Genomic DNA, 8,634 nt, shown 5'->3' with positions numbered 1-8,634 from the left:
CTGTATGTGCAGTGACATGAGGATGAGGTTTCCAGTAGGCCCGATTCCTAACAGTGTAGTGGAGTAGAGGCAGTGAGGTAATATCCAGGAGGGACTGAAACCTAGCAGTGTATGTAGGTTTTCAGCAGTTTCTGAGCCTAGCAGTATATGTAGGGCATTGCCAGGCGATGGAGTGTCCAGAGGGTCTGAGCCTAGCAATGTCTGTGGGCCACTGCCAGAGGGTGAAGTGTTGTGCACAGCCTAATAACTAGCAATGTAAGTCTCTTGGCTGTGGGAGTGGAAGGGTAGCCCGTAGGGTCTGATACCTACCATTATATGTGGGTCAGCATCCTGAGGAGTGTCCAGCAAGGTCTGATAGTATAAGTTAAATGGGACAGTGACTGGTGTCCTTCAGGACCTGAAAAATAGTCTTCACCCTCAACATACTCTGACTCTGTAGAATGAAAGTGAGACTCTACAGGCTCATATTTTTATTTTATGTGTGTATACATATCTGTGTGAGTATATGTGCACGTGGGTGCATGTGCTTTTTTGTGCGGCGACTAGAAGCACCACACATGAGCCACCAGATGTGGGTGCTGGGAACTGAACCTGGTCCTCTGTAAGAGCGGTAAGTGCTCTTAACTACTGAGCCATCTTTCCTATCCCTCATTCCAGTGTATTTTAAAAAGTATCTTAATTTATTACTTTGTTCCATTACTGTAGAAACTTCACAAACCTGTTAGTGTGCTGGAACACAGCATTTGAGATAACAAATTTCTGTTTCACTCATACTTGGCTCCAGAAACAAACCTCCTTTTAATGTCTTTTGAGTTGAGAGCTGTGTTGGAGGGAGAGGGGCACCTTCAGAATCCAGCCCCAAGAGAAGGGTGCTCTCTCAGTGGCACAGAAAGAAACGGGAGGCCAAAGTTTCCTCCAATCTCCTTTGGCCTTTAACCCCCCCTCCCCCACCTCCAGTGAGCTTCAGGCTTTGGAGTAGCCAAACATAAAAGCACTGTTAAACATTCACCCAACCTCCCAGATATATGGAGGGAGGGTTATTTTGATGGATTCAAACCATCCCCCAGGCCAAAGAAAAAGTTATACAAGGAAGTAAAACGAAAAAAAGAATTCTAAACTGCTGAGAAAGAATTGACTTTTTTGTGCACCTTGCCCAAGCTGGAAATCACCCAAAAAATCCCCCCTCCCGCTTCTGCTTTTCTTGGCTTAGGAGTTGCTTGTGGTTTGTGGTTTTCGCCTTTATAAGAAGCCTGTAAGCTGAGCTCGGAGCTTCTCCTTTCCAAGTGAAGCAGGAGCCTGTCTGCGCAGATGCCAATAAAATCCTCTTGCTTGTTGCATCTCCTGGTCTGGGGACTGAGTTATTGGGGTGTGGCCTCCTGTGAATGTTGGGTACCCCAGACTGGGGGGTCCAACATTTGGGGGCTCGTCCAGGATTCGGTTGCCCCCAGACCCATTTCCTCAGATCAGCAGGAGGTAAGGACAGATGTCTTGTGGTTTGTCTTGGTCTTAATGTCTGTCAGTCATTTCTTGTTTTGGGAGTGTTCTGTCTGAACAATTGTGCCTGTACAGGACCTGTAAGTCTGTATTCTGGGAACCAGCAGGAGTGGCAGACGTGCCCAAAGGCCCCTGGTTCCGACACTCTGGCCTTAGTGACCAGAGTGATCTGGAGTGGGGAGGACAGCGTAGCTTTCCTCACCCCGGGAGAAGGGAGATTGGCTTGGCTACTCCCCTCCCGATCTGTACTTTCAGTTTTTGAGTCAAGAAGCACACGGCAAGGATTTTTCTTTTGTGTTTGTCTGTATTTGTGCTTGGGGATCCTGAAAGTGAAATTGATGAGTGCAGTGCGTGTCTGAGCGAAAGAAGAACCGGTCCACACGAATGTGATTCAATGTGATGTGTGTACTTGATGGTTGTGTTAATGCCTTAAAAAGGAAAGGTCTGGTTTTGCATTTTCCTATTCGCTTTCTGTCTTAAAAGCTTCTTCCCCTTTTCCCCTCCATTTGTTCTCTATACCTTCCACCGTTCTCTATTTTCTTTTCCAGCCACTGAAAAAGCCCCGCGGGCATGAGTCGAGCAAATAAGAGCCATAGGGCGCTCACCGCCAAAAGACTCCCGTGAAAGGATAAGGGGGTCCCAGGTGTGAACCCCAGATAAATTCACATGCCCCGCAGAAGAAAAACTGGGCAACAATAGGTACTCATCCACAAGCACACTCACTGGTCATTATTATTTGGAGTGGCATCTTTATCTCTCTCTCTTTCTCTCTCTTCTGTGGCGCTGACTACCCCTTTAAGTTTAACTCTGGAACACTGGAAAGAGGTTGTGGAATGGGCCCGCAACTTATCACTGGAGGTTCAGAAGAAGAAGTGGCAGAATTTCTGTTCCTCGGTCTGGCCCTCTTTCAAAAAAGGATGGCCAAGAAATGGGACTTTTGACCTTGTTACTATCTTACAGGTCAAGGAATACATTTTCCACCCAGGACCACATGGACACCCGGACCAGGTGGCTTATATAGTCACCTGGGAAGACTTGGCCCAGAACCCCACACCTTGGGCACAGCCATTCCTGCCTCCTTGGGGAACCAGAGAAACTGATCAAGGGCCCCTTACCCCTTCGGCTCCCCTGAATCTCACTTCTTCCCTCCTGACCTTTCAGTCTTTCCCTGAAAAGACAAAACAAAAGCCAGTCCTCCCCAAGGACCAAACCTCCCTAACCCTCCTTGATCCTCCACCTCCCTATCCACCCGTGCAGGCACCTCCATCCCAGGAACCTCACCCCTCTCCCAATTCTACCGAACCCAACCAATCTTCCCCTCCATCTAGCAGACTCTGCCTGAGGAGGGGCAGAGGAGGCCCCTCTGATGGAACTGGACTGCCCAGGTTTTTCCCCTCCGAACTGTAGGGGATCAGATCCAGTACTGGCCTTTTTCAGCCTCTGACTTGTATAATTGGAAGACCCATAACCCCTCTTTTTCTCAGGACCCTCAGGCTCTAACTGCTTTAATAGAGTCTATCCTCCTCACCCACCAACCCACCTGGGAAGATTGTCAACAACTCCTCCAAGCACTTTTAACCACAGAAGAGAGACACTGAGTCATCCTAGAAGCCCGGAAAAATGTGCCCAGGCAGGATGGGAGACCCACTCTGCTCCCAAATGAAATAGACGAAGGATTTCCTCTGACCAGACCTAACTGGAACCACGAGACCCTGGCCGGCAGGGAGCATCTCCGTCTTTATCGCCAGACTCTGATAGCAGGTCTCAAAGGGGCCAGAAGGCACCCAACCAATTTGGCAAAGGTACATGCTATAACCCAGGGGGAAAATGAAACCCCCGCAAGGTTCCTAGAGCGTCTAATAGAGGGATATCGGATGTACACCCCTTTTGACCCCATGGCACAGGAGCGTCAGGCGGATCTTATTATGGCCTTCATAGGACAATCAGCTCCTGACATTCATGGTAAGCTCCAACGGCTAGAAGGCCTTCAGGGGTACTCCTTACAGGATTTAGTAAGAGAAGCTGAAAGAATCTATAATAGGTGAGAAACATTAGAAGAAAGAGAGGACAGAATCAGAAAAGAACAGGAAGCTAGAGAAGATAAAAGGAGAAAAAGAGAAATAAAGAATTAAGTTGAATTTTGGCCACAGTAGTCCAGGGAGCAGGACCAGGTAGGGACCTGGGAGACAAAAGGAGGCCCTGAGTAGATAAAGACCAATGTGCCTATTGCAAGGAAAGAGGACATTGGACTCGAGAATGTCTGAAGAAACTGAACAAACCTCAAAAGAAAATAACCCCAGTCCTGACTCTAGGGGACTAGGGCAGTCGGGGCCAGGAGCTCCCCCCTGAGCCCAGGGTAACTTTAAAGGTAGGGGGGCAATTGACTACCTTCATGGTAGACACAGGAGCCCAACACTTGGTCTTGACCACAACCGAAGGGCCCATGAGTTCCAAAACAGCCTGGGTCCAAGGGGCCACCAGAGGAAAAACATACAGATGGACCACAGAAAGGAAAGTGGATCTCAGCACGGGACAGGTCTCCCACTCGTTCTTGCTGGTCCCCAACTGTCCATATCCCCTTCTTGGGAGAGATTTACTCTCTAAGCTGGGAACCCCCATTCACTTCACCAGAAAGGGAGCTACCCTAAAAGGAAAAGATGGAGCTCCACTACAAGTGTTAACCCTGCGACTGGAAGATGAACATCGGTTATATGAAGGACCGATAGTAGGGACTCCTGTTATACCTGATTGGCTAATTAAATTCCCCTTGGCATGGGCCAAGACAGGAGGTCCGGCACTGGCATTCAACCAGCCTCCAATAGTGGTCACTTTAAAACTATCTGCAACCCCGGTTTCAATCAAGCAATATCCTATGAGCAGAGAGGCCCGAGAGGGAATAAGACCCCACATTCAAAGACTTTTACAAATAGGCATACTCCGCCCCGTCAGTCCCCTTGGAACACCCCGCTGCTCCCCATAAGAAAGCCAGGAACGAATGACTATCGACCGGTCCATGACTTAAGAGAAGTCAATTGAAGAATAGAAGATATACACCCCACTGTTCCAAATCCCTACAATCTCCTGAGTTCCTTGCCTCCCAGTCACAGGTGGTACACTGTACTTGACCTGAAGGATGCATTTTTCTGCCTAAGGCTGAGCCCGGTTAGCCAGCCCATCTTTGCTTTTGAATGGAAGGACCCTGAAGCTGGAATATCGGGGCAACTAACCTGGACGTGACTTCCCCAAGGATTCAAGAACTCCCCTACTCTGTTTGATGAAGCTCTACATCATGATTTGGCTGACTTTTGGGTAAGAAACCCACAGATTATACTTCTTCAATATGTGGATGATCTCCTCTTAGCAGCCAAGACAGAAGCTGGCTGTCTGCAAGGTACGGGGGCTCTCCTATTGAGACTGGGGGAACTTGGGTACCAGGCCTCAGCAAAGAAAGCCCAGATCTGCCTACAGCAGGTGAACTATTTGGGCTACTGGTTGGAGGGAGGGCAACATTGGCTAACGGAAAGCAGGAAACAGGCGGTAGCCTCTATCCCCCCACCAACCTCAGCCAGAGGACTCAGAGAGTTCTTGGGAAGTGCAGGATTCTGTAGATTATGGATACCGGGTTTTGCTGAAATAGCGGCTCCTCTATATCTTTTAACAAAGAACAGGACCCCTTTCTTCCAGGCAGAAGAACACTAGAGAGCTTTTGACAAAATAAAAAGAGCGCTGCTGACGGCTCCAGCTCTAGGATTGCCAGACTTGACAAAACCTTTCATCTTATACATAGATGAAAATAAAGGGATGGCAAAAAGAATTCTTACTCAGATTTTGGGACCCTAGAAAAGGCCAGTGGCTTATCTCTCAAAGAGACTGGACAATGTGGCCGCTGGCTGGCCCCCATGTTTGAGAATCATGGCGGCAATAGCATCCCTGGTAAAAGACTCAGACAAACTCACCATGGGTCAGCCCCTAACTATTATAACACCACATGCGGTGGAGTCCATCATTAGACAGCCCCCTGACAGATAGCTGTCAAATGCCAGGGTGACCCATTACCAGGCACTACTATTAAATCCAGAAAAGATCAAGTTTGGTAGCTCGGCCACCTTAAACCCCGCCACACTGCTACCAGCTCCTGAGAAAAGCACTGAGATTCCCCATGACTGCCAGCAAATACTTGTGGAGACGCATGGGACTAGGGAAGACCTCACTGACCAGCCCCTAATCGATGCAGATGCCACTTGGTATACGGATGGGAGCAGCTTTCTATGAGACGGTGAGCATAAGGCAGGGGCAGCGGTGGTCGATGGGGAACAGATAATCTGGTCCCAAGCCCTGCCGGCCAGAACATCGGCCCAACACGCTGAATTAGAAGCCCTAACCCAGGCCCTAAAATTAGCAGAGGGCAAAAAGGTCAACATTTACACCGACAGCTGCTATGTGTTTGCCACAGCTCATGTACATGGAGAAATTTACCGGAGGCGGGGGCTCCTCACCTCGGCAGGCAAAGACATTAAAAATAAGGAAACAATAGTGGCCCTTCTACAAGCCCTGTATTTACCTAAAAAGGTCAGCATTATCCATTGCCCTGGACATCAGCGAGACCGGGGTCTGGTTGCTCTGGGCAATATGATGGCAGATGAAACCACCCACCAACTATCAAATCGCACCTGCATCCTCTATGCCCAATCGTCACCGGAGGCTGAGAACGCAGAGGAACCAGAAAAAGATCTCTTCATTTATTCCGAACAAGACCTAAAAGTAGCCCAGGAGTTGGGTGCAATAATGGATCCTGAAACCAAAATGTGGAGATATCAGGATCGAATCATACTGCCCCAAAAGGCAGCCCTTGAGTTGATCTCCCAACTCCACCAGTGGACGCACTTAGGACACAAGAAACTAAAAACACTACTAGAAAGAGAACAATTCTATTATTTCCCGGACCTTAACCAGCTAGCCCAGAAAGTAGTGGGAGATTGTGTCTCATGTTCCCTGGTAAATGCTTCCAGATCAAAGGTCCCATCTGGCATGAGAGAAAGAGGGACATGACCAGGGACTAATTGGGAGGTAGATTTTACTGAAGTACCTCAGTGGAGGAACACCTGCACAGTGTGGGTGAGGACCTGGGTTCAAATCCCAGCAGTACCCTCCAAAAGTTACTTCCCGAAGGAAACAGCCCAGACTGTGGTGAAGAAACTGATTGAAGACATCTTCCCTCGATTTGGACTACCTAAGGTAATTGGATCTGATAATGGCCCAGCCTTCGTCTCCCAGGTAAGTCAGGGAATGGCCAAAGCATTGGGGATCAATTGGAAATTACATTGTGCTTACAGACCCCAAAGTTCAGGACAGGTAGAAAGAATGAATAGAACCACTAAAGGGACCTTAACTAAATTAGCTCTAGAGACTAGCACTAAAGACTGGGTGCAGCTCCTACCTCTAGCTCTATTTCAGGCTAGAAATACTCCTGCTATACACAGCCTAATCCCCTATGAAATCCTTTTTGGAGGACCGCCTCCTGTCCTCAATGTAACCTTGTCTCCCTTGCCCTCTTCTTTTGATAATCCCAGCCTAAAAACAAGACTCCAAGCCCTCCAGATCATCCAGAACCAGGTTTAGAGGCCTTTGGCTGCTGTCTACTGGCCTGGGAGTCCACGAATGCCCCACTCCTACCAAATTGGAGATCAAGTGTACGTGAGAAGACACTACATAAAGACTCTTGAACCACGGTGGAAAGGACCCTACACGGTTCTCCTGACTACGCCCATGGCCCTCAAAGTAGATGGGATTTCAGCCTGGATTCATGCTTCCCACGCCAAAAGAGCCCCGGCCCAGGAGGACGCTGAAAAATGGCATCTACACAAAACATCCAACCCTCTAAAAATAAGACTCTCCAGAGATACCTAATGATTCTACTTATTTGTAGGTTTGTCCCCAGTCAAGGAAGCCCCCACCTCCCTATGCTGACCACCTGGCAGGTAATTAATCAAATGGGTATTGTAGTATTTGAAACCCACAAAATGGCACCCAAAGGCACTTGGTGGCCTATATTGTATCCAGATTTGTGTAAATTAGCCTTAGGAGCACCAGAGCCCTGGGACTTAGAAGGAAACTGGAATACCGAGGTGGCACCTGACAAGGAAAGTCCCCCTGGGAGACTGGGACTTAACCCTTACTGCAAAAACTGGGGATGTGAAACAACCGGGGACACCTGGTGGTCCCCATCCTCATCATGGGATTATATCACTGTAAAAGCAAATTATACTCACGGGAACAGTTGTTTGCAGGGGAAATTTGAAGAATGGAAGATGACTCATAAACAGGCCTGTCAAGGTAAATAGTGCAACCCCCTCCGGGTAGAATTTACAGCAGCAGGAAAAAAGGCTGCAGATTGGGACGGGGGTATTCTTGGGGAATTAGACTGTATAAAGAACGGGTAGATGATGGCCTCCTTTTTACTATTAGAAGAGACACCTCCTCCTACCCAACAGCTATAAGTCCCAACCCCGTTTTGCCTATCCAGAAACCCATCCTCAGCTACCCAAATCTCCTGCCAGCCTTAATACCTGAAGCCACCTCACAGCACCTCCCCACCCCTTTTTCTAACACCTCCCCCACCAATTTCCTGTCAGAACAGACCCACAGTCCACCAAGTCAGAAGGTTTCGACCACAGGGGACCGACTGTTCAATCTAATCCAAGGAGCATATAAGGCCATCAAACAGACAGACCCCAACCTAACTGAATCTTGTTGGCTAAGTTTAGCAGCAGCACCCCCTTACTACGAAGGCATAGCTACATAAGGGACATTCAATAACACCACCTCAACTGACCAATGCCATAGAGAGACCCCCCCACCCCCTAACCCTTACAGAAGTCTCGGGATCTGGACTCTGCTTAGGAAACCCACCTCCAACTCACACCCACCTTTGCAACTCCACTATTTCTGTACCCCCAGGGGAAGGGAATTACTATCTCCTACCTCCACAGGGGGCTTGGTGGGCATGCAACTCTGGGCTGACTCCCTGTGTAGCCAGTATGGTCCTCAATACCTCTCAGGATTACTGTGTCATGATTAAGCTCCTGCCCTGGGTATTCTACAGCCCTGTAGACTCTGTAGAACAATTTTCTGAGCAACAAC

General features: G+C 48.6%; 1 pseudogene; it reads left to right on the top strand.

The window, feature by feature from the left end:
• The first annotated feature begins 2,268 nt into the window (after window positions 1-2,268).
• On the top strand, window positions 2,269-7,401 carry LOC108491217 (annotated as a pseudogene).
• Window positions 7,402-8,634: the final 1,233 nt, after the last annotated feature.

This window comes from Nannospalax galili, unplaced genomic scaffold (assembly GCF_000622305.1).
Source record: "Nannospalax galili isolate Female #2095 unplaced genomic scaffold, S.galili_v1.0 scaffold490, whole genome shotgun sequence".
Lineage (NCBI taxonomy): Eukaryota > Metazoa > Chordata > Mammalia > Rodentia > Spalacidae > Nannospalax > Nannospalax galili.
Note: the sequence above shows the minus strand (reverse complement) of the source record. Positions and strands in the feature narration are given on the sequence as shown.